Below are 22,076 nucleotides of genomic sequence, written 5' to 3' on the forward strand. Positions count from 1 at the left end.
ACAAAGACCTTGCAGTGGCATCAAAGCAAAAAGAGTGATAGTAAGGGTGAGAGAGATGTGGAGTCTGACTGATTTTCATGGATATACATTCTATAATCCTGCATCAGTCAGATCAGAGATTAAAAACTCGGGAGGCTTAAAAGGAGATAAGAGGAAACTGGTATGCACAACATGCTGAAAGTTTGTGGAGCTGTTATGATGATATTACTTCTTCACTGCCATTAGACACGGTTGTATAGTAGCAGAATATATATGAGTAAATAAGAATTTAGAGCTTGTATGAAAGCCATACCGTCATGCATCCAGCTCCTGCCAAATGGCTGAAGTTAAGCAGGTATGGGCGTGGATAGTACTTGGTAGGGAGACCTCCTGAGAAAACTAAGTTGTTTCAAGAAGTGGTGTTGGTGGGCCAGTAGGGGGGTGATCTTACCTCTGGTCAAATTATCCCCAATACCCCGGCGTCCAAAATGTAGGAGACGCCGTCTTCTGGATGAGACATTAAACCGAGGTCCTGCCTCACTGTGGTCATTAAAGATCCCATGACACCCTTCGCAAAGAGTAGGGGGTTCCCCAGCTAAATTCCCAACCCTGGCTCTTTCAGCCTGCCACCTAATCATCCCCTGATTCAATTTGCAAAACATTGTTCTCTCCCTCTCCACCTCAGCTGGTGTGTGGTGAGCGTTCATGGTGTAAAATGGCGGGTGCTACACATTGGTGGTGGTTGAGGCGAGTTTTCCCCTGATCACAGTAAGTACTTTGAGTGTCCAGAGAAGTGCTATATAAATGTAATGATCTTTCTAAAACATGTGAAGTACTTTCACATGCAACAGCGTCCTTTCAAATCCTGCTTTCCTGATTAAACAGTGGTCACCCCAGGTGTATGATTCAATGGCGGAGCCCAGCATGGGCGTATACTATTTTACACTTTTAAAAAATGTGCTGGGATTACCAAGGAAGCAGACACCAAACTTTGACATTACATTACATTATTGGCATTCGGCAGATGCTCTTATCCAGAGCGACGTACAACAAAGTGCATACCCATAACCAGGGATAAGTTCGCTGAAAGACCCTAGAGGTAAGTACAATTTCAACTGCTACCTGTACAACAAAGATAAGGACAAGGGCCTTTTTTTTTTTTTTTTTGAACAAACAAACAAACAAACAGAGCAAAAGTCACCAAAGTTAACTATCAAAACACTGCTTACCTAGCCAACTAAAAATACCGATACACAAAGCAAGTCACAGAGACAACAATTAAGGTTCACAGGGAGGTAGGGAGGGATGGGGAGAGGTGCTGCTTGAAGAGGTGTGTCTTCAGCTTGCGCTTGAAGGTGGGGAGAGATTCTATAGTTCTGACCTCAACGGGGAGTTCGTTCCACCACCGTGGAGCCAGAACAGACCTTGGCTGAACAAACTTGGCTGAAATACACATTGCTTTTTTCCACCCCTTGGGAAGAATACAAAAATCAGATGTTTTGTCCATTGTATCACATTCTTCAACATGCTGTGAATGCAGCAACACTTCCAAAACTGCTGGGTTTCCGCCTTTCCCACAGCCCCCCATGATAATAAGGCTACTTCCTGTTTTTGTTGGCCCTAATTGGATTTCCCTTTGGAGACCAGCACTCTGACATATTGTGTCACAACAGGATCCAGGGCTGAAGCTGCCTGAGCTACAACGTGGATCCCAATGCAACCTTTGCATAAAGCAGTTAAGGTACTACTGTACCATCCATTCTCACCATTGTGTTTTGGAGAATCATTGGATAATTGACTTCATGTCTTACCTGCCACTGGTCTTTTGAACTGTACCACTGCTCAAAGGTTTTATTCACTGTACACTATTTACCTACAGTAAGTATAGACTGTCAAATCAACCAGTAAAATTTGTTGAATCAAATATTTAGGTCTAATATTACCTCCATGTTGAGAAAAAAAATATCAAGTGGAACATTTTCACAGAAAATTATTTCGCCGATCTGTGAGAATTTTTGGATTTTTGTTAAATGTACCACAGTTTAAAAACATTGTGGAAAGCTGCAGTCTGATTTCTGTGATGATGTAGTCTGCTTAGTGTAATCTACTAATCTTACTTTAGAAGAAAAAAGTTCCAGGCCGAGAAATAGAAAGAGAAACAAATTCAGGAAAGAATTCAGCTCAACAAAGATAATTATTCTGCCCTCACACTTTGTGGGTTACTGAAAATGTACCCACCCTTTTAAACAAAGTGGAACAATTATAGTTACTCTCTCAACAAATGCTTTTAGAGAGAGAAACTCTAACAACAAAAGTAACTTTGCTTGAATTTGTTTACAACCATTTGTAAAAGACATAGATACCCCAAGAAGATTCAGGCCCACATTCATTGTTGAATAGTTAAACGGCTACATAAGGGGCATTAAAACAAAGAATGTTAATCACCACTGACGTAACCATGGAAACAGACAGGAGATTGCGGCTGTTTTTCCATCAGCTTCAAGCTATATTATGTGTTTCACATGGTTAAGACCCTGCCAGAGCATAAATGACAAGGTAGAAGCAGGACAACTAATGTACAGCAAGGAGATTTTAATTAACTTGTATCATAAAAAAAGTGATGAGATGCAGCTCTTCTCTTCCATGACATCTTAAGCACAGTGCCAGAGCATTTTGAGAAAGGCTTGCACACTTCAGAAAGTGTTAACAATTCAAATTACAGATGGTGCAGTCAGTAAACTCTAGACTGCGGTAGCTCCAGAGTGATAAGAGAAGGCTAAATTAATATACACTGTGCTTCTGTAAAGAGTAGATTTAGGCATTTCCTTATATGGTACACATCGAGATCTGTTGCTTTTCACCAAGAACTAATCAGAGAATGAACAACAAATAATTCCGTTTCGAACAAGAAATATATGACTTGCACTTAGTTGTGGTTAAGTAACTTCAGTCCCCACTGCAAAACGATGCCATAAAGCAAGATTTAAATAAGACTTACACATTACTGTGTGACTAAATATACAGCTCCAAATTTCTGGAATATTCATACCTCCCTCTCTGACTAGTTCTATGTCTTTTAGACACGGCTTTAAGCAAATTTAAGCAAAGTTAGGTTTGTTATATCCCTCTAAAACATTTGTTGACTATAATTGTTCCACTTTATTTCAAAGGTTGGGTACATTTTCAGTAACCCACAAAGTGTGTGGGCAGAATGATTATCTTTGTCAACCTGAATTCTTTAGCTTACCAAAGACCCACTTTTCACTTAACAATGTAGTTAAGTGAATGAATCATTGTGCAACAGACGATGAATAGAACAACAATTGATTTCAGAGAATGGAAGACTGAATCTGATTTTATTGCCTGGCTTTTGTGATTCTGAGAAGTTACTCTGCGAGGCAATTCCATGTTCTGAGGAGCAATAATAATAGGCAGACATAAATTCGAAACCACCAACAAAAGAACGCACACATACTCACCCAAACAAATATGTGCCCACTCTACACACTAGCACATAGACACAAACGGATGCACTGAGGTGAAACAAAAAAGGACATTTCTGGGACCAATCTAGTCTCATAGTTATATGTCTGATCTTGTCTGATAACTTGGGAATCCAGGATACTCTTAACACTTTCCACAGTTTTTCACAGATTTTAAGAGGACAGGAAGTCCTCTTAAAACCAGAGGACTTCGCAGTCAGCTGCAGAAAAATGCTAGATAAGTAATGCATGTTCTGTCATAGCCAAACACCAATCAATCAATCAATCAATCAATCAATAAATCAATAAATCAATAAATCAATCAATCAATCAATCAATCAAGCAATCAATCAATCAAAACCAACCAACCTTTATTTAAATAGCACATTACATACACCTTATTGCAAAACAAAGCGCTTCAAGGGAGAATAAATTCAAAGAACAGAGTAAGAGTGAGTGGAAAGATGGGTAATAATAACTGATTTGATCAACAGCACATGAGTCATTATGAAGTAAACAAGAGCTACCTTTATGTTCTACTCAGCCATTATAAAAAAACCCACTTCATTTCAACATCCGGGACCAGCAATTTTTATTTTAAAAAGCTGCAACAGCAGCGACAACAGCAACAACAACAAACCTAGCAGAGGATAAATATGTTCACACCAAAAAACAAGCAGCTGTAGTAAATCTGTTTGGCTACATGTAAAGGAAGAACTATGTGCCGGCCCGTGACATAAACACTATCCCCATATCCTGGCGAATGGGGGTAATCCCAGGCCATTCAAGGCCTCTGTGCATTAGAGCATACCCTCAGTGTCTACTCTGCCTGTCTGGAACAGAGACTGGGTTCAACATGACACCAAACTCAGCTAATTGAATCTTGACAAGTGATTTTAAGCTGGAGTTATTGACCCCCTGCTGTCAGGAAGGATAATCAATCACACTAAAGAGCATTTCTCCTGATCGGGAGAGGCCGGCAGAGCTGAAGACAGTGAGCACACAATGCTGTGGAATCAGGAGGTCTCATTTAAATACACTGACCTGGCTTTGAAAGCCAACACAATCTTCAAATGCACTCAGTATTCTGTGCAAGCCTACATTTTAAGATGCCAGAATATAAATATAATATTTTATTTATAACACATAAATAATTTTATATCATATAAAAATACCCATTTAGACTGCTGGAAACTTGCTGAAAAGGGTACTAAATAAGCTGCCATCAGGGATTTGATCTTCTACTTTTACAACTTTTAATCTCAGTTGGCTGTCCCTCCATTGCCATAGATCCAGTCAATAACGCATCATAGTCATGTAGGCGGAGCCTTCCGAGGGGAAAAACAAACATGTGTCTACCAGACTACCTAGTAAATCATACTCTTTCGTTTCGCTTTTAACATCGCGTTGCAGAAGCGGTGTTTATGATTTAATTTTATAGGCTAATGCTATTAGCTGTTGTTAGCCACGGACTTCTGGGCAATTAAATAAGTACAAATCCAGGTTCTAAACCTGTTTTCAGCACGGTAAGGCACACAGTAGCTTTCAGGCATTTTGAAAATGAATGTTTTTAATATCTGATTACATTTGGTGTTCATTTTAAAGACCGATCACTTCGTTCATTTCCTATGGAAACTCTGCCACTTTCCCCTTGGGGAGTGAGCCTGGAGAGGTAATGACATTTTTGTTGGGGTGTCCTCTCTTGCCCACTGGATCTATGCTGATGTACTTGAGATATTAATCGATGCCCACATACATTGTAATGAATCAAATAAGGTCATCAGACATCTATGACCAAGAGTCGCCAAAACTAGGACTTGACTCACTTGATCTCAGATAAGATGGGTTTAAATTGGCCAGAATTCCTTGGGTTACTCAGTACTTATATTCAAGATACAAAAGTTGGGCCTCACTGAATTGTTACCTACAAACTTCAAATTTCAACCGGATTTGTGTCCCACTGTCTTCTTCAGTATGCTATCTCAAGCCATACAATCTGTTCTTAATTTGCATGTTGGATTACAATGTAGCAGTGATACACTGTCATTTTTGCTGCAGTTCAAATTACCTTCTGTTCCTTGATCTATTTTGAGCCTCTCAAGTGACAAATGTAGATATCACAGAATCCCTTCCCTTAAAGAATTTAGAATTAGTTCTGAATGTATGCAGCTTTCAGTGATGTGAATGGTTTTGTGTTTTTATACAAGAAGTCTTAAACAGAAAACCCTTAAAGACTCACTCATTGGTCTGCAGCTTTTGTATGAAACAGACAGGAGTTTCCATAGCGACCTGCAAGGCATCTCTCACCACTATTTATATACTACAGCAGTTTGAGGCAATAAATATGCCGATTTCAGGTCCCTGTAATAAAGCTTCTCCTATCCTTCTCCATCCCGCTCATGCAGCAGATTAGAAAATGTGCCATTGTACTACTAGTAGAAAGTCATATCTTGCTTGAAAAATAAGTAACAATTAAGGGCTAAAAGTTAGTCTGTCTTAGAGGTAAAATATTGAGCAGGCATTAAGCAGGCACACAGACCTGAAAGCGGTCACCTTTTGAAGAGCAAGTGAGAATGGAATAGAAATACTTTCACATCTTTACATTCACCAGGGTAAACAGAAGCTCCCAGCCCAGATCAAATCATAACTGCCACTGCCAGCTGTGGCCAGGAGTCTGCTGGGGCACTGCATAATAATAGTCTCATAACTGCACAGTATCACCCAGGGAGGGTTCCAGTTAGCACACTGTTCTGTAATAGCGATGCCCTGTGATCTGCGTGCCCCTGTTATGCAATCTTCCAGCACAATGGCCACACACCTCAGATGAAGTAAAAACAAGCTGCTGTCCCTCCAATAGCTCTAAGTTAGCTAACTATACAAACAAGATCATATTTTCAGTACGCTCATCTGACAATAAATATGTTTGCCTTCTAAATGGAAGAAACACAGCCCAATCCAATTGTTATTCTTTAGTATGCTGAAACCACTGTAAGCAAAAATACAGGCCTTTAAATAATTGGTTTGATAAAGCATTTTCAATATATACTTAACTGACTAATGATGAGCAATGCAGAATGCCAAACGGCTGGCCTTCTGTTGTATAAACCTTTGAAGGCAGCAATAAGAATGGAGGGCAGGAGTAACCAGGGCACAGACAATAAGAGGAGTTTGTAGACTAAAAGAACATAAAAAAACAAACATACACTCACTGAGAACTTTATTAGTAACACTATACTAATACGGGTAGGACCTCCCTTTGGCCGAAAGTGTGCTAAAACATTCCCCACATCATTACACCACCACCAGCCTGGACTGTTGACACAAGGCAGGTTGGGTCCATGGATTCATGCCCAGTTTTGGTGAGCCTGTGCCCACTGCAGCCTCAGCTTTCTGTTCTTGGCTGACAGAAGTGGAACCCAATGTGGTTTTCTGCTGTTGTAGCCCATCTGCCTCAAGGTTTGACGTGTTGTGTATTCTGAGATGCTCTTCTGCTCACCACAATTGTACAGAGTGGTTATCTGAGTTACTGTAGCCTTTCTGTCAGCTCCAACTAGTCTGGCCATTCTCCATTGTCCTCTCTCATCAAAAAGGCGTTTCTGCTGAAATACTCAAACCAGTCTGGCAGCAACAATCATACCATGGCTAAAATCACCCCATTCTGATGGTTGACGTGAACTTTAAATGAAGCTCCTAACCTGCATGATTTTATGCATTTCACTGCTGGCACACGATTGGCTGATTAGATAATCACATGAATAATTAGGTGTACTGGTGTTCCTAATAAAGTGCTTAGTGAGCGTATACTGTTGATGATCTCAGCCGTGTGTAGGCATTTTTTCCTTTATGCATGTGTGTGTTTGTATCTTTATGCAGTTATCCTTATCTTATATAAGCACCATCAATCCATTTCAAATGGCTAGATACTGCCCTTTTCTTTAGATTTTCTCTACATGTTGCCCTTTATGAGCTTGACTTATGTGACCGAGCTCATTGAGAGAGAGTTAAGTTATAGTGAAGGACATTCCTTGCCTGCCTGGGTGAAAGCATTCTGAAGTCGGGCAGTGGCACAGACGTACAGGGGCCTTCTGCTGTGTTCAAAGTCAGGCAAGCTCTGCTGCTTCTCCACTACATTACCAGATCTGCCTTTCTATAGATCGCCGCAGGAGATGCACCGCTGCGCCAGCAGGCTCACAAATATATTCATAATTTCCTGAAAATATCATCTTTTAAGAACTTCAGTCATGAAAAATTTCCGGTATAATCAATGAGCGGCTAGTGTTAGCGCTTTTCGGAAAACTCTAAAGTATATGCATCATTAATATACAATGACAGGATTGTGCAGTACTTAGACACAGTTGGATTCTCTCCACTCACCTGTGTCTATATCCACAACTACTACTGGGCCAGGGTTCCTGCAGGCGACTGCTGCATCAATGACTGCTAGCTACTTGCCGGACTGGCAGTCATGAGTGAAATATGCGCCACTGCCCACTATCTTGAGCTGTGTGGCAGTTAGTGTGGAAAATATTCAGTGGTTTGCAGGCAAGTGTACCAAAGCTATCCATTCATTCAAGCTGGTGTGCTCCCTGTGTGGGTATTAGCGTAGCAGTAATGTGCCAGCATAGTAAATTTGATAAAGAAGGTAAAAAAAGAGATGTTAATGCGAGTGTAAGAATTGAGATTCAAAGCGGGTGTGTTTGTTAATTAGTCTCACTGAGCAAAGTCAATTCTCAGAAGTGAAATATTGCATGCATAAACTGCTGAAAATAAACAAAGCAGAAGTATTTTCATATGAAATGATATCCACAACAGCCATTTCAAGCATCGGAGCTGTTGGACTGCAATGGCTAAATCACATCTGAATCATTGACTGATTGAAAGGGCGATTAAAACTAGAATATGGAATTCCAAAAGCACACACAACTGCTTACACAACTAGTGTTTCCCCAACACAGTGCCACTGCTTCATTTTTGGCACAGCTGGTAGAACTTTATTTATTTTTAAGCCAAAATGCTTTGAGGTAAATGGACCCATTGGCTCAGAATAACTTTGTTGAAGCAAACAAGTAAAGCTGTGACCTATATTATGTTGCAAAACTTTTTCTGCGACACAACCATCAACAGAACATTCATCTTGTTCATCATCATGCATGAAACATGTGGACACGGTTCCACTCATTTACTCACTCATTTCATTTTTGCTTTTAAGTCGATTTGTAATATGTAACGTCTTTCATTATTGTTAGTTGTTTCATGGGGTGTTAAAGGTGCTTAACAGTGTAGTTTGCATCCATAGTGAGTCAAAAAGACATATGACTAATGGATCTTTTAAATCCAATTTGGCTTTTCCCACTAGTTGTCTGTTTTTCACAATGCGTTCAAAATTTTGTCATACTAGTTGAACGAAGCCTTTTTGATATAAAATATTTTCACCTTACTCATCTTACTTCATTTTGAGCCAGTAGTTACACTTTTATTGTACTTGTTATATTAGAAACCTCACCAGTTGCACAGGGTGCTGACCAGTGTCAACACAGTCAGAACTAATCAGCTTTTCAACCCACTAATGGCCTTTTAAGCCTAACATGTTGCAATTAAAGCTGCACTAATTCACTGGGGAAGCAGTCAGTTATTAACTAATGAACTAATTAAGTTGCACGTCCATTATTTGCATATACTCACTTAACTAAAAGGTGACCACATTTGTTCACTGCTGACCATTGTCATCTAGGTCCAGGTCCTGCAGGCCACAGTGTCTGCATGCATTTGCTCCAACAATAATGAGTTTAATGAGCTCACTTCCTTAACCAAGGAGGTACAACCAGGTGTGTAGGGCATAGGTGGAGCAAATACCTGCAGACACTGCGGACCACTACTGGCTTAAATAAAACCCAAATGGCAAGGAGCCAACACTGCACCATGGATTCACATAGATTGTTCTCAGTTACCTTTACCAGTTCCAAAATTGCCTGGAACAAAAAGACACAAGTGTCCTCAAGACTGAGCTTTGGAGGCCAGGCGCGAGTGCTACAGTATTTCAGGGCGCTAATGGTGACAAAGGAAAAGGGCTGAGAAAGGCAGTGAGGTTGTCCTGTTCTTAGCTCCTGGCCTGAATCCACAATGCCTATGAGAAGTACTGAACACTGCAAAATCTCTGTAAAAGCTTTATTCATTCATGCCGTGACAACTCTATTCTCAGAAGATGTCATATTTTACTGTCACGGGCATTTATATCTCACATAAAATTTTATGTGAACAACTACAGTTATCAATCACTTTTCTCCACATAATACAAGGATTAATGGGGCACAGTGAAAAGATAGGGAGGAATGAACCAATCTTGTATTTCTATAATTTTTTTAAAATCTCCAATTTCAAATGTTCAGGTTCATTTCTAAAGCACACTTTTCTAAAGCAGAAGTTAGGGACCTTCAAGTTTTCAAATATTTATCTATGAATGAACGCTCAGACTTCAATATAAAAATAAATATGACTGACCAGTTTATCAGGCAGAATTACATACACACTACACTATCAGTGCAGACAAGCTGAAATTACATTTGAACTTTGTATCTTTACTGCATATATATGACTATTTCTTGGTTAAAAGTCAAAATATTTTCACCAAGAAGCTTTTTCACTCCCCAGCCTGTTCTCAAGTCATGCATAATGATGATTTAATAGATATAACCCATATATTTTAACACAACATTTGAATATTCTGTACACCATGTGGCCCTTGCTGAAATGGTGAACGGCTCTTGAAAAATAAATGTTTTTGGGCTAAACCTATAATCAGTGCAATTTTTAGAGTTAAGCCAGCCAGGCTCTTATCAAAGATAACGCTGTATGTGTGCTGAGGGAATTTCAGCTTCTGAGACGGGTCATTTCTAACCGCGCCATTCAATACGCAGAGGGCAGAAAGAGAGCCCATAAAAGCCTGCTCTTTTCCGCTGTAAAAAAGGCAAGTTAATTTGGAAAGATATTGGCAGGATTTCCTTAGAAATAGTTGACACATTAGACCACATGCCACGCCTTTCATCCGATGTAGAGTTCTGCTCATGAGCGCGGTCGTGTTCCTGAGCAGGCTGGGCATGAACTACTGGCACAATCATTTCTCACAAATTGATTTTAGGATTCAAAAGGAACTCAGCTGGGACCTGGAGTGCAGCTGGTCCGAAATTGCGATTCGCATCTCGGAACATCTTTGCGAGGTCCCTCTTGCGCAGTGAACCCAGAAAGCAACGTGTGCTTTATGCAGCAGTGAGCCCTATGGTTTGTATCAGCTCCGGTTCCTCTGAATGTGGCTGGAGATCACAGTGGGACACACATTATTTGGTTACTGTGAGCCCTGAGAGTAGGGCTGGCCAGTGTAACGTACAGTAACAATAATTATCTTTTTTTTTTCCGAGTGCAATAACAATCGTCATCACTATGTTGTGAAGTGCCTTTTTTTTCCAACCTCCACATTAAGGGGCCATGTGAAATGCTTCCAGGAAAAAAAACATCACTAATTAAATCTATTATATGTTCATATCATAGCCAGAAGCTTGGCCTTGAAACAACTGATGAATTTCAATTTCAAGAGTTATCTAAAAAAAAAAAAACATTTAAACATGTTCATCCAAAGATAAGGCCAAATAAGGATCCCACTTCACCATTTCAAAATATTTTGTTGAAGAAAAGCAAATGGTTAATGCCCAACTGTTGGGTGTTTTAGGCCGTGTTCAGACTCTTCAATTCTGTGACCCTGAAACAAGGCAAGCAGACAGCACTGCTATCTTTGATGAAAATGTATGTAATTGGTACCAAACAAAGAGAAAGGCCACTTGCATTCATAACAGAGACAGAGCGTATGGTATTGCTGACACTGCTACAAGTGACACATCACTGCTCTTTTTCCACCTCCCACATTTCGATCAATTCAAAAGCAAATTTTTCACCAGGGGCGGTGCACATTAATCAACATTTTCAGTTTCCACATCAATGTAACTGTGCCAGAGTTAGCTAATGAGCTAATTTTCATCTGTAGTCCCTAACCTCCATGTCTTTGGACTGTTGGAGAAAACCAGAGTACCCGGAGGAAACCCACGCAGGCACAGGGAGAACATGCAAACTCCACACAGAAAGGCCCGGGCGGGCCTCGAACCCAGGACCCAGAATGCATATAATAATGATTTTGTTTTTAAATGTCAAGACTACACCCATTGTAACACCGAGGAAAAGGCCCATCAAAAACAGCCTTTGAATTATTTACTTATTTTTGAGTAGACTCAGCAGTTACAGCACAATGATTCACAAGATGTTACTATAGCAACCCATTCCACATTTCCATTGTCATCGCCCTCAAAATCAGAAACCTTCTAGTCTCCATTTGCATAATTTCAAAAATGGGAAACAATCCAGCTCCATGACAGTCAGAATATTTTTCATGCATTCTCATAAACTGTTTGGCTGAGGAATTCTGCACCAGAAGCAATAAACCTTTAGTGCAGAATACACACACAAATTAAATAGATTTATTGAAAAAACTAAATATAAACTTCCAGGGTATGATATAAGCTATCAATATGTTATTTAAAGGCACCCAAGATGGTTTCAAAGTAATAAAACCTGGAGAGAATATTTTGCTGACAGTTCCAATGCTTTGCCATGAGCAAGCTGGCCCTGTACCCTAGGAATCAACAAACACTCTCGTTACTGTAAAGGATTTCAGTATCATCAACATAACCTATGAAAGACCAAGTCTCAATGAATTTATCCTACAAACAATTACTGTCCATCAAGCCAACGCCTATAATAGTAGTAAAAAAAAAGTTAAAACAATTGCTTGTTCGATATGTGAAAGTAGATAGACTTCAGGTAGACTTGACAGTATGGAAGGCTATGGCCATTCTCGCGAATTGCATGCTGTTATGTGTACTAGACAAGGCTTGTGGCTTCCCTCAATTTGCCTATTCACTACCGCATTGAATGCATACAAAGGCATGACACTGACATACTGAAAATAGTCCCCATGCAAATGAACAATTTGCTCCATTTTGCAGTAAACAATTGCACTTTGTAAAAACTACACTGCCTGTTTTTTTGTGAATAGGCTGCATTTTCTGACAATCAAAATGTCTTCCCGAGCTGTGTTTCGTGACGTCGGCACACAACTGAAATTAGTGGCTTCTTAGTTTAAGGCTAAATGGAGTAGGAAAATATCAAGTAGGGATGAGTTGGGCAGAAACATTTTTAGCATTGGTACTTGTGTAAAAAGATATCCTTTAAAAGGTATGTCCATACCTCTGCGACAGTGAATACAATTTGCTTAGTCTTGCCAGAGGTAGGCTGGGTTATTACAGCATTAGTTCCACATATTAAGATTCAAATCAGGGACTAAAAAGAATGGGGATTATGGTTTTACTTTACAAAGTGCAAAGGATTTATACAGTGCTATTGGATCATAATTCTGATGAACAAATAGGCCCTCATCCTTATCTTTGTTGTACTGGTAGCAGTTAAAATTGTACTTCCCTCTTCCCTCCCTCTGTGCACTTATCCCTGGTTATGGGTACGCACTTTGCACTTTGTTGTACGTCGCTCTGGATAAGAGCATCTGCCAAATGCCATTAATGTAATGTAATGTAACATATTCAGCTACAATAATTACTTGAGTTAATTTGCATAGATACATATGTATTGTATATACATATACAGTGCAGTGCACAATTATTTGGACAGTGACACAATCTTTATTGTTTTGGTTCTGTACTCCAGCACATTGGATTTAAATTGAAACAATGAATTGTGCAGTGTCAATTTAATTCAATTTACAGCTTTCATTTACAATAAATCCAAATTTGGAGATCAGTGTAGGAATTTACACATGCCCTTTTTACACATACAGTAGTTCCCCCACATTCTGCACTGTACAGAGGTATAAACACATAGCTGTATTGCTCTATATAAATGATGCATCTGCGTAGTTGTGTTTGTGGATGTCGCTCTTAAAAGCACAAAAGCCAGTAAAATGAGCCAAACTGCTCTACATAATCAGCTTTGACTCTCAGGTTTTAGAAAGGCATGCATAATTGATGGCAGAGTTCTGTTGGACTGACTGATAAACCGAACGTTCCTTGTGCTTTATCGGATTGCCTGTGCTCTCAGCTGGAATGGGAGATGAGCTGTATGTGTGTGAAACAGTGAGAGATAGTGTAGAGCCTCTGTCCCTCTCCCTCTATCTAATATCCTGCACCTTCAGCTGAAGAGCATCTAGTTGCCTTACCAGCTGATACCTCTTAAATTGGTTTCCTAAAACTTAATCTCAAGGCCCTCTAAAATGGCGCTGAGGACCCCTACCTCAATAATAGTTGAATACTGCTATCTTTATCCAACACCCACCACAAGTTTCAATACCTGACAGGATGCCTTCATAATGATGGTATTATGCCACATGCAATATATACAGAATGAAGCTGTTTACTGTAGAGCATATTACAATGACCTCAAGATTACCAAGAATCTATAAACGATAGATTAGGATTAAGGGTAGTGAGAGGACAGGGCTACAGTATTCCATGACGCGATTCTCACAAGTAACCCCAGTTGTTCTGTTTGTTTCCATCAACATGCATTATTGTATCAATTACCTGCTGTATTTCCAACAATACTCGTGAAGCAGCAATATGCTGAGGTCTTGACAGCAATCTTTGCTTAGACTAGTTTCACAATTCATTTCGGATTCAGTTCTTCCAAACACAGCTCAGTATTACCTACCATCCGAAACCCACTCTAACCGGCAACACACACTTCTGATTGCAGATATTCCAGTCTGACTGACCTGATTCACATGAAATAAGAACATCATTTACCAAATATAATTTGGTAAAAAAATAAAAAGAGGAGGCACAGTTTGTTTAGGTTGTTTGTGGCCAAAGCTCTAAAAATGGCTTCCGTATGACTCCGAGTGTACCCGCTCTGGATTTCACGACTCTCCTTTGTCTCTGTCTCATGTCACAAATGGCTGTCCCATTGACAAATCAACCTTGTTCAAAAGGAGCCCCACAAATCACAGCTTACAGATAGAGGTCCACAGATCACAACGCGACACGCAATTACAGTGTCATTATTCACAATAACCGCTAAGAACAGTGATGGATGGCTGTAATTCCCACAAAAGGAACAAGGAGGCACTGAATTACAGTAGAAAATGTCTTCATGAGATAACAGATATTGGACGTTAATTAAAAAGCGCTGAGAAAGAGGCTACTGGTTGGAACCAAGATCTAAGCTATGAGATTCACCCTAACTGGATGTGGGCATGCGTTTCCCTGAATTACCATTGGCCGTATATTTTCTGTGGGGTGGATCTGCCACTTGCCTGAAGCACCAAAGCGGACTTTAGAGGAAAATGCTATCAATGCTATCTATTTCTGTGCTGACATTCATATTAATCTGGTGGAAGAGCTGGATATCACACAAGCATGTGACTGGCATGGCTAATCCTTACCTTAGGAATAATATTATATACATTACTGTCATGAAAGAAGAGCACAAGTGAGATTGTTAATTAAATTGAGTATAGACAGGAGGGTATGCTGTCTCCTTATCATAACACCAGTTTTAATTGAAATACCACCATTCATGGGATGGATTCCTGCCATCCTTTGGGTCTGGAAAATTGACATTCTACCAAAGTTCATCCTGAATATTCCTGTGTGACCCAGAAGCAAATATGCATTATTGGGATGGCTCACTTCATCTTATCCCACCAAACTGAAAAAGAGGTCTTTTGAATAATTTTGCCAAATCAAATACGAAAAGTACAGCATAGAGCTGTCATAGCTGGGTCAAAAGACATTTTTTGAGGTAAGTAAATCTATAATGAAGTTCTCTATTCTGCAGAAACCAGGCTGCACAGAGGTTATCTGAGGTCTGTTTAAAAGCATTTGAATTGCTTTAAATACACAGTCTCTACTGGCCATTCCATTGTCATTTATCAACTGAGCAAGGCCTAATAAGCACATGCGGAAAGTGAAAAATAGTAAGTGGAGTTACTAAAATTGATTACAGACCCCCCCCCCCCCCCCCCCCACCCTCAGCTTGCTGAATACTTTCTGCAGCTAAACACTTTGATTAACTGGGGTTTATAAGCCTTTAAATACATTACTCAGCATTAACAAGATTAGCTCTGAATCTTGACAAAAAAAAAAGTAAGATTTGTCTATATAAATGCCCATCTTATAGTTGGTGTTAGATTGATGAAAGTCTCTTGATTATATCAACACTGCCAAATCAATATTGGCACAGAGACTACTTGTATCTTCGTATTATAAGACAGATGCCTTTAAAAAGCAACAGATTTGAAAAAATCACTGCTTGAAGCCAATGAAGTGGCAGATGTCTCTGAATGAATGATTCAGACAGATCGAATTGGCGGCTGATTTACATTGATGTAACCCCACACTGGAAAGTCCAACTGCAAAAGTGAGGGTTCAGGAATCCTCTGCTGAAAATGAAAGGTTACATTTATTTCAAATAGATTATTCAAATTTTGACATTTGCTCGAAATGTGATTTAATCAAAAGATTTATATTTTATATTCTAGTTACATTACAGGATGGCTTGCTGCAGCTGAACTGTCAATTGCAATATGGAAGTGTCTAGCGTGTGGAGCTAGATGTACATTATTCAGCTGCAGTCTATTTTTTACAGGGCAATCCATTTCAATCAGAAATTATTTTTTTTGCAATAATAATAATCTGGGGAGTAAATGGCAAAAAGTCAGCACCGCACTCTGTCACTGATTTGCAGCCAGCACAAAAACGATGCGTTTCTCTTACACACTTAAAGAGCCCAAATAACCAGAAGGTAAATGAGATGGGAGTTGCACTTCTCTTCAAGACCTCATCCAGGGGCATTTCTTCCTGTAATTACTAGAAAGCTAAGTCTGGCGGTAATTAGAAATGTGCCATTTCCATCCCGCTAACATCTTTTCAAGCTAAACGTTTGACAGTTGAAAGTCCTTACTTAGATTTAAGACTCAAATTAAGTAGCCAGTAGCTGAATTCACCTCTCTGGGGCATTTGTAATATACACAACAGCAAAACAAAAGACCGATTGCGCTCACCAATTATCTTTCAAGTGAGCTCTCTCGTTCCTTTGATATTAAAAATTGAGTTGTGATGACTTCACTTGGGCTATAAATGTAGAGAATGAACACAATAACAGCACGTGCATGGGTGCAAGCCATATATCAGGGTGCAGTACATAGAAACCCATTAGTATGCTCTCCCAGGCTTGGGAAAATGGTGAGTGATTATGTCCATAAATACAGCTATCAGAGCAGAAAGCAGATAGCCATGAGACCGGATTAAAGCATTAATCATGCATAGTCCATACACTGTACAATAGGATCTGGTTTCCTTTAGTGTACCCAAAGTCTTTCTCTTTTGGGTCACATCAATGGCGGGGGCTGGGCAGTGGGGTCTCAGACCACCAGACTGGTGCCAAATAAAGGCTTGTGCCTCAAGTCACCGGAAAACCACTTTATGTGTTAATGGATCATAACAGCTCAGTTTGGCACATGGCACGTATTGTACAAGAACTGCTTCAGACAGCCCATAGCCTTGCAATGCGGGCATGTTGCTATGCCTGTTTAATAGATCTCGTTAAATAGATTTCCTGATATGGATGGGTGGGTTGATGGTTCTCCTTTCATGCTATAGGGGATATTATTAATCCTCAAAATCCTGTGGGGGCATGGAGTCTGGGAGACATCCCTGTCTGAATGAACTGTGCAGAACTGATTAGTATTTCACTATTGTTTTCTCACCTATTGTATTGGCATATTGCTAACTTAAAGCTGACAATAAACTATAGTTGGGCTTAGGATAACAAGCCGATTTGTCCTTGTGTTTACTCAGGTAATAATGTATTAATTTGTTTTGTGCCTAAAGCCCACTTTACAGGAGCAGACCATCTTAAAGGCATCATACACATAGAATTTTGCCTGCTGTAAAATAGCCTGAACCATTACCAGGCATGGTTCAATTATAGACTACAATGGCAAACATAGGCCTAACATCAAGACTAATCTACACCTGACTAATCAGAAACAGCTGAGAAGCCAACTGTCTAATTACATTTGGTCTCCCAAAATGGAGGGACATGGTATAAAAAGGGATACAATTCCTACACAGATCACCCAATATGGATTTACACACACACAAATCAAAGGGGACAGTCTGCACTTTAACCTCATATTTCATTTCAAATCTAATGTGCTGGAGTACAGAGCCAAAAGAACAGAAGTTATAGCACTGTCCAAATGCTTATGGACAGTACTGTATGTTCTGCAATAGTAATATATACCAAATAAGCATGACTGAAATTAGCCTGCATAACAATTCCCATCAAGAATTTCATCAAAATCTCACAGACATCAAAGGCAAACTTGAGCTTGAGGCAAGTGAAAATGGCTGCCCACGTTAAAGAGGAAACAGACTCACAAAAGCATATAGGACTTATATTGAAATAAAAATAATGACAATTCACTGAGAGTATAAATGCTGATGTATGAAGCCAATGAAGGAACACATTTTTGTATTAAACATGTAGTTCTTCCCAATTAAATCATCAGGAGCAAACTGTATAACTTTAAAGGGCACTACCTCATGAATTAATCATGAACTGTTTATCCGGGTGCTTCCATTGTCTGCAGACAATACAATTTAAAAAAATCTTTTTGGGTGAAGTATCGTACAAAATGGGTGGCTAAGTGTGTCTGCTAAATGCCATTAATGTAATGTAATGGGTGGTATAGAATATCTAGCAGTAATAACAGCTCCTCAAAAAAAAGCAGGGCCCAAATTTTTTCTCTGTATCAAATGTTCTTTGCTCAGTAGGAGTACAGATGAAGGGTTAGTGCATTGAGGCGTTTTATTTATCCTGGGAGTTCCTGAAATACCGGGGGATACATTTCCCTACATATCCTAAGCAAAATACCCCTCCTTTTTCATTTTGCAGTTCAATTGAAACAAATGAAGTTTCACAGGGCCACCTCGTCTTTGTTTAAAACTAGTGCTTTAAAGCGCTATAAACACTATATACAACACAGGCTTGATATAAAAGATACAAAGGGTGCTTGTGATAAAGTGAGAGGAAAGTGCTTGTTTAATAATACCAAAGATTTATAAAGTTCACTTTCCCTGCTGTGTGGTGTCGTGAGTAAATGCTTTCAATGGGGGTCATTTATATTCAGCAAAAAATTAAAGCTGATTCATTAGGGTTTTTTTTTTATTTATTTTTTTACTTACTGGTCTTCTGTTGCTATAGCCTATCCACTTTTGGTTTAACGCGTTGTGTGTTCAGAGATGCTCTTCTGCATACCACTGTTGTAGTGTGTAGTTATTTGCATTACTGTCACCTTCCTGTACCCTTCTCCTCTGACCTCTCTCATTAAAAGGCATTTCTGCCTGTAGAACTGCTGGTCACTGGATGTTTTTAGTTTTTTTGCACTATTCTCTGCAAAATCTAGAGACTGTTGAGCATGAAAATCTCAGGAGTTTAGCAGTTTCTGAGATATTCAAACCACGAAACAGTCCACAGTCAAAGTCACTCAGATCACATTTCTTCACCAATCTGAAAAACAGCTGAACCTTTTGACCATGTCTGCATGAATTTATGCATTTAGTTGCTGCCACATGATTGGCTTATTAAATATTTTCTGGTGTACAGGTGTACCTACTAAAGTGCTCACTGAGTGCAGATAAAGCCAATAAGTTAGGCAATCTCTGTGAGGTTAATAATGAATTGTTCCAAAAATAGCAAAAGTGGTCTTTAACTACCAATCCTTCACAGGGAATCCATTGCTGAATGATGGGAAATCACTCAGAATTAACTCTGGTAGAACATACAATAAAATATATACTGCCGGCCTTTTTTGCTCCATGAGTCATGTACACTTAGATTTTCAGAATCAAATTAATTCTAATGATGGAAAATGAGTTCAGTCATGTTTGCAAAAAAATGTAATGTATTCTTATATGGTTGTACTTTACAGAAAAAGATATTGTACTTTAAATCATAATGCACTTTAGAGACAGGTCATAAATTCACAGCTTGTCAAATTTGCAATATTCAAATTCAAAGGTTTTCCCACTTGTCAAAATTAGCATACTAAGTAATAAAAATAAAACGCTAAATTTCAAATTCTCAGTGTGAACATGACAAAGATAAATGTGTGAGTCAGTAAGGTTTCATATTTTTGCACATTATGAAAAATGAAGTTATGAAACAGGGTAGAAAAGGACAAAGTAGTAGAATGTCATTTGTGATTAGCAATAATGGTCTAACAAAACAAAGTAAACAGCAAAGAATATGCTTCAATCTATGGTATAAATGGAGGTTTCTTGACACTTCTAACACAGTGTCAAAAGGTTTTCACTTAAATGCACCCAACAACAGCAGTATACTATATCCTCCTTCCCTATTCCTACTCTGGCTTAGCTGTTCTCCTACTTCCTGTCTCTCTCTGTCAGTCCTTCCTGAGGCAAATTCCCTCCCTAAAAGCCCGGTTCTGAAAATACAGCACGGCAGGATAAGGGTTTCATTCCACCTCCGCTGTTTACATTTCACATCCTGATGGTCAAACGTGTGAAGGAAAACAGTCTTGCAGAATGCATATGAAATGAGCTTCTCCGAACCCTTCAACATCATGTGCACCGCATTCAATGAGTGCGCAAGGCTACTTTATGGGTTCCAGAAACACGGCCCTCATGTGGCTGTATTTGGGGGGAGGGATGTCTCTATTCAGGCCATCTGGAAGCTACTCAGAAGAAGTGCTCAGAAGATCTGTGGTGCTGGAAAATGAGGAATCACCTCAGAGTTTATATAGATATTTTTAGTTTACAGATAATCAGTGATAATCTATCAGTTTCAATTAAAAAATACATAACACTGGCAATTACTTGATATAGTGTTCTATATTAGTTCTTCACTGTAAGTCTCATTGGATGACTACATCCCTTTTCCCTTGCCCCCAAATGGGATAGTTAGCAGCATCACGCACATTCATAAACTACGCCTACACAACACTCCATATACTTATTTTATTCTACCGAAAGGTTTTCCTTCTAGTTATTTGGTTAACACTATTTTCAAGTAAACATCCTTCCTTTTTCAGAGTACCTGGATGGAGCACCAGAGGAGTGTACCAGGGTTAGTGACCTAACTTGAGCGCTAACCTGGTCCGGGCAGGTTATGTTCAGGCTATCGGCTTGAAACATAAAAGCACCACCGATTGACATTACATTAATGGCATTTGGTAGACACTCTTATCCAGAGCGATGTACAGTTGATTAGACAACCCTCCCCTGGAGCAATGCAGGGTTAAGGGCCTTGCTCAAGGGCCCAATGGCTGTGTGGATCTTATTGTGGCTACACCCGGGATCGAACCACGACCTTGCGGGTCCCAGTCATGTACCTTAACCACTACACTACTGGCCACCCTTTGTCCACCCTTTGTCCAATCAACTCCAGCTCAAATTAATTGGATGGTTTCTATTTGGTTACACTATGCAAAAGTCTCTTAATGGAGAGAATACAGTAGCCGACATAATGCAAGTTTCTTGAACCCTGAATGTCAGTATCTACTTCCCTTAATTGTGAGATGGGCTATAATTACTGAGTTTAAGAATAAACGTTGGTGTGAGTTTAATAAGAAGACTTTTTGGCTTCAGGCATATTTTTAATAGCCTATCTTGTATCAAGTTTCAGTTTTAGGAGGTCCAGACTGTGTAGTATTGGTTCTGCAGCAGAAATAAAGTAATTAAGAGTGGTGATATTATTCATTAAGAGTGGTAATAGCCTAAATAAGGTTTTAACTAACAAAGTTACAGTGGCCTAATAGCTATTTTTTTTGCAACCTTTCAGGATTACTTTTTGGAATTTGTCTATGAGTATTGTATGTTCTCCGCATTATATTCCTTCATATCATTACTTTGCTCAGGCAAAAAATATGCCACTCGTATAGACTACAGCCCATGTTCCATGTTGAATTTAGTCACTTCAGTGGACCATTTCTGCAATAACAAACAGACAATTTTGAAATCTGCCGATTTTAAAAGAAATTTCCCTGGTGATCATAACTGCCATGACAACCCTCAATATTCAGCAGAATTGTGGAATTGTGGTCTTTAGCTACAACACAAACAAAGCTAACCTGGATACCTCACACCACAAAAACAAACAACCCCAATTTGTTTGCCATTCCCAAACATTCCATTTACTTTGGAATTCCATTCCATCTCTCCATTTACTTTTCTATTATTACTATTCATTCTTTATGTTTGCTTAACAGATGCTTTCATTCTGCCTGAGTGACACTGCTGACGGTTTTGAACATGTAAATATGATATAGAGTGGTAGATTGACAGATGAACTGAGGTAAAATGCCTCGCATTACAGCAACCATGGATTGCCAGGAGGGATTCAAAGACAACAGCTTCAGAGAATATATGTTGTTGGTAGCAAAAACCAAGACTCAAGGTTCTTTAAAAGAACCAAATGGAAATGTTTTGTTCATAAGGGTTAGGGTCAGCTGTACTGCATATTCCATATAGCTACAAT

The 22,076-nt window shown here is 39.3% G+C and overlaps 1 protein-coding gene across 1 annotated transcript in view; it reads right to left on the reverse strand.

Annotated features, from left to right (window-relative positions):
- The window catches only part of LOC133128796 (carboxyl-terminal PDZ ligand of neuronal nitric oxide synthase protein-like), a 67,688-nt gene that overhangs the window by 34,343 nt on the left and 11,269 nt on the right, over nucleotides 1-22,076 (reverse strand). The gene's annotated exons all lie outside the window — the stretch shown is intronic.

The sequence above is a fragment of the Conger conger genome, chromosome 5 (genome assembly GCF_963514075.1).
Source record: "Conger conger chromosome 5, fConCon1.1, whole genome shotgun sequence".
NCBI lineage: Eukaryota > Metazoa > Chordata > Actinopteri > Anguilliformes > Congridae > Conger > Conger conger.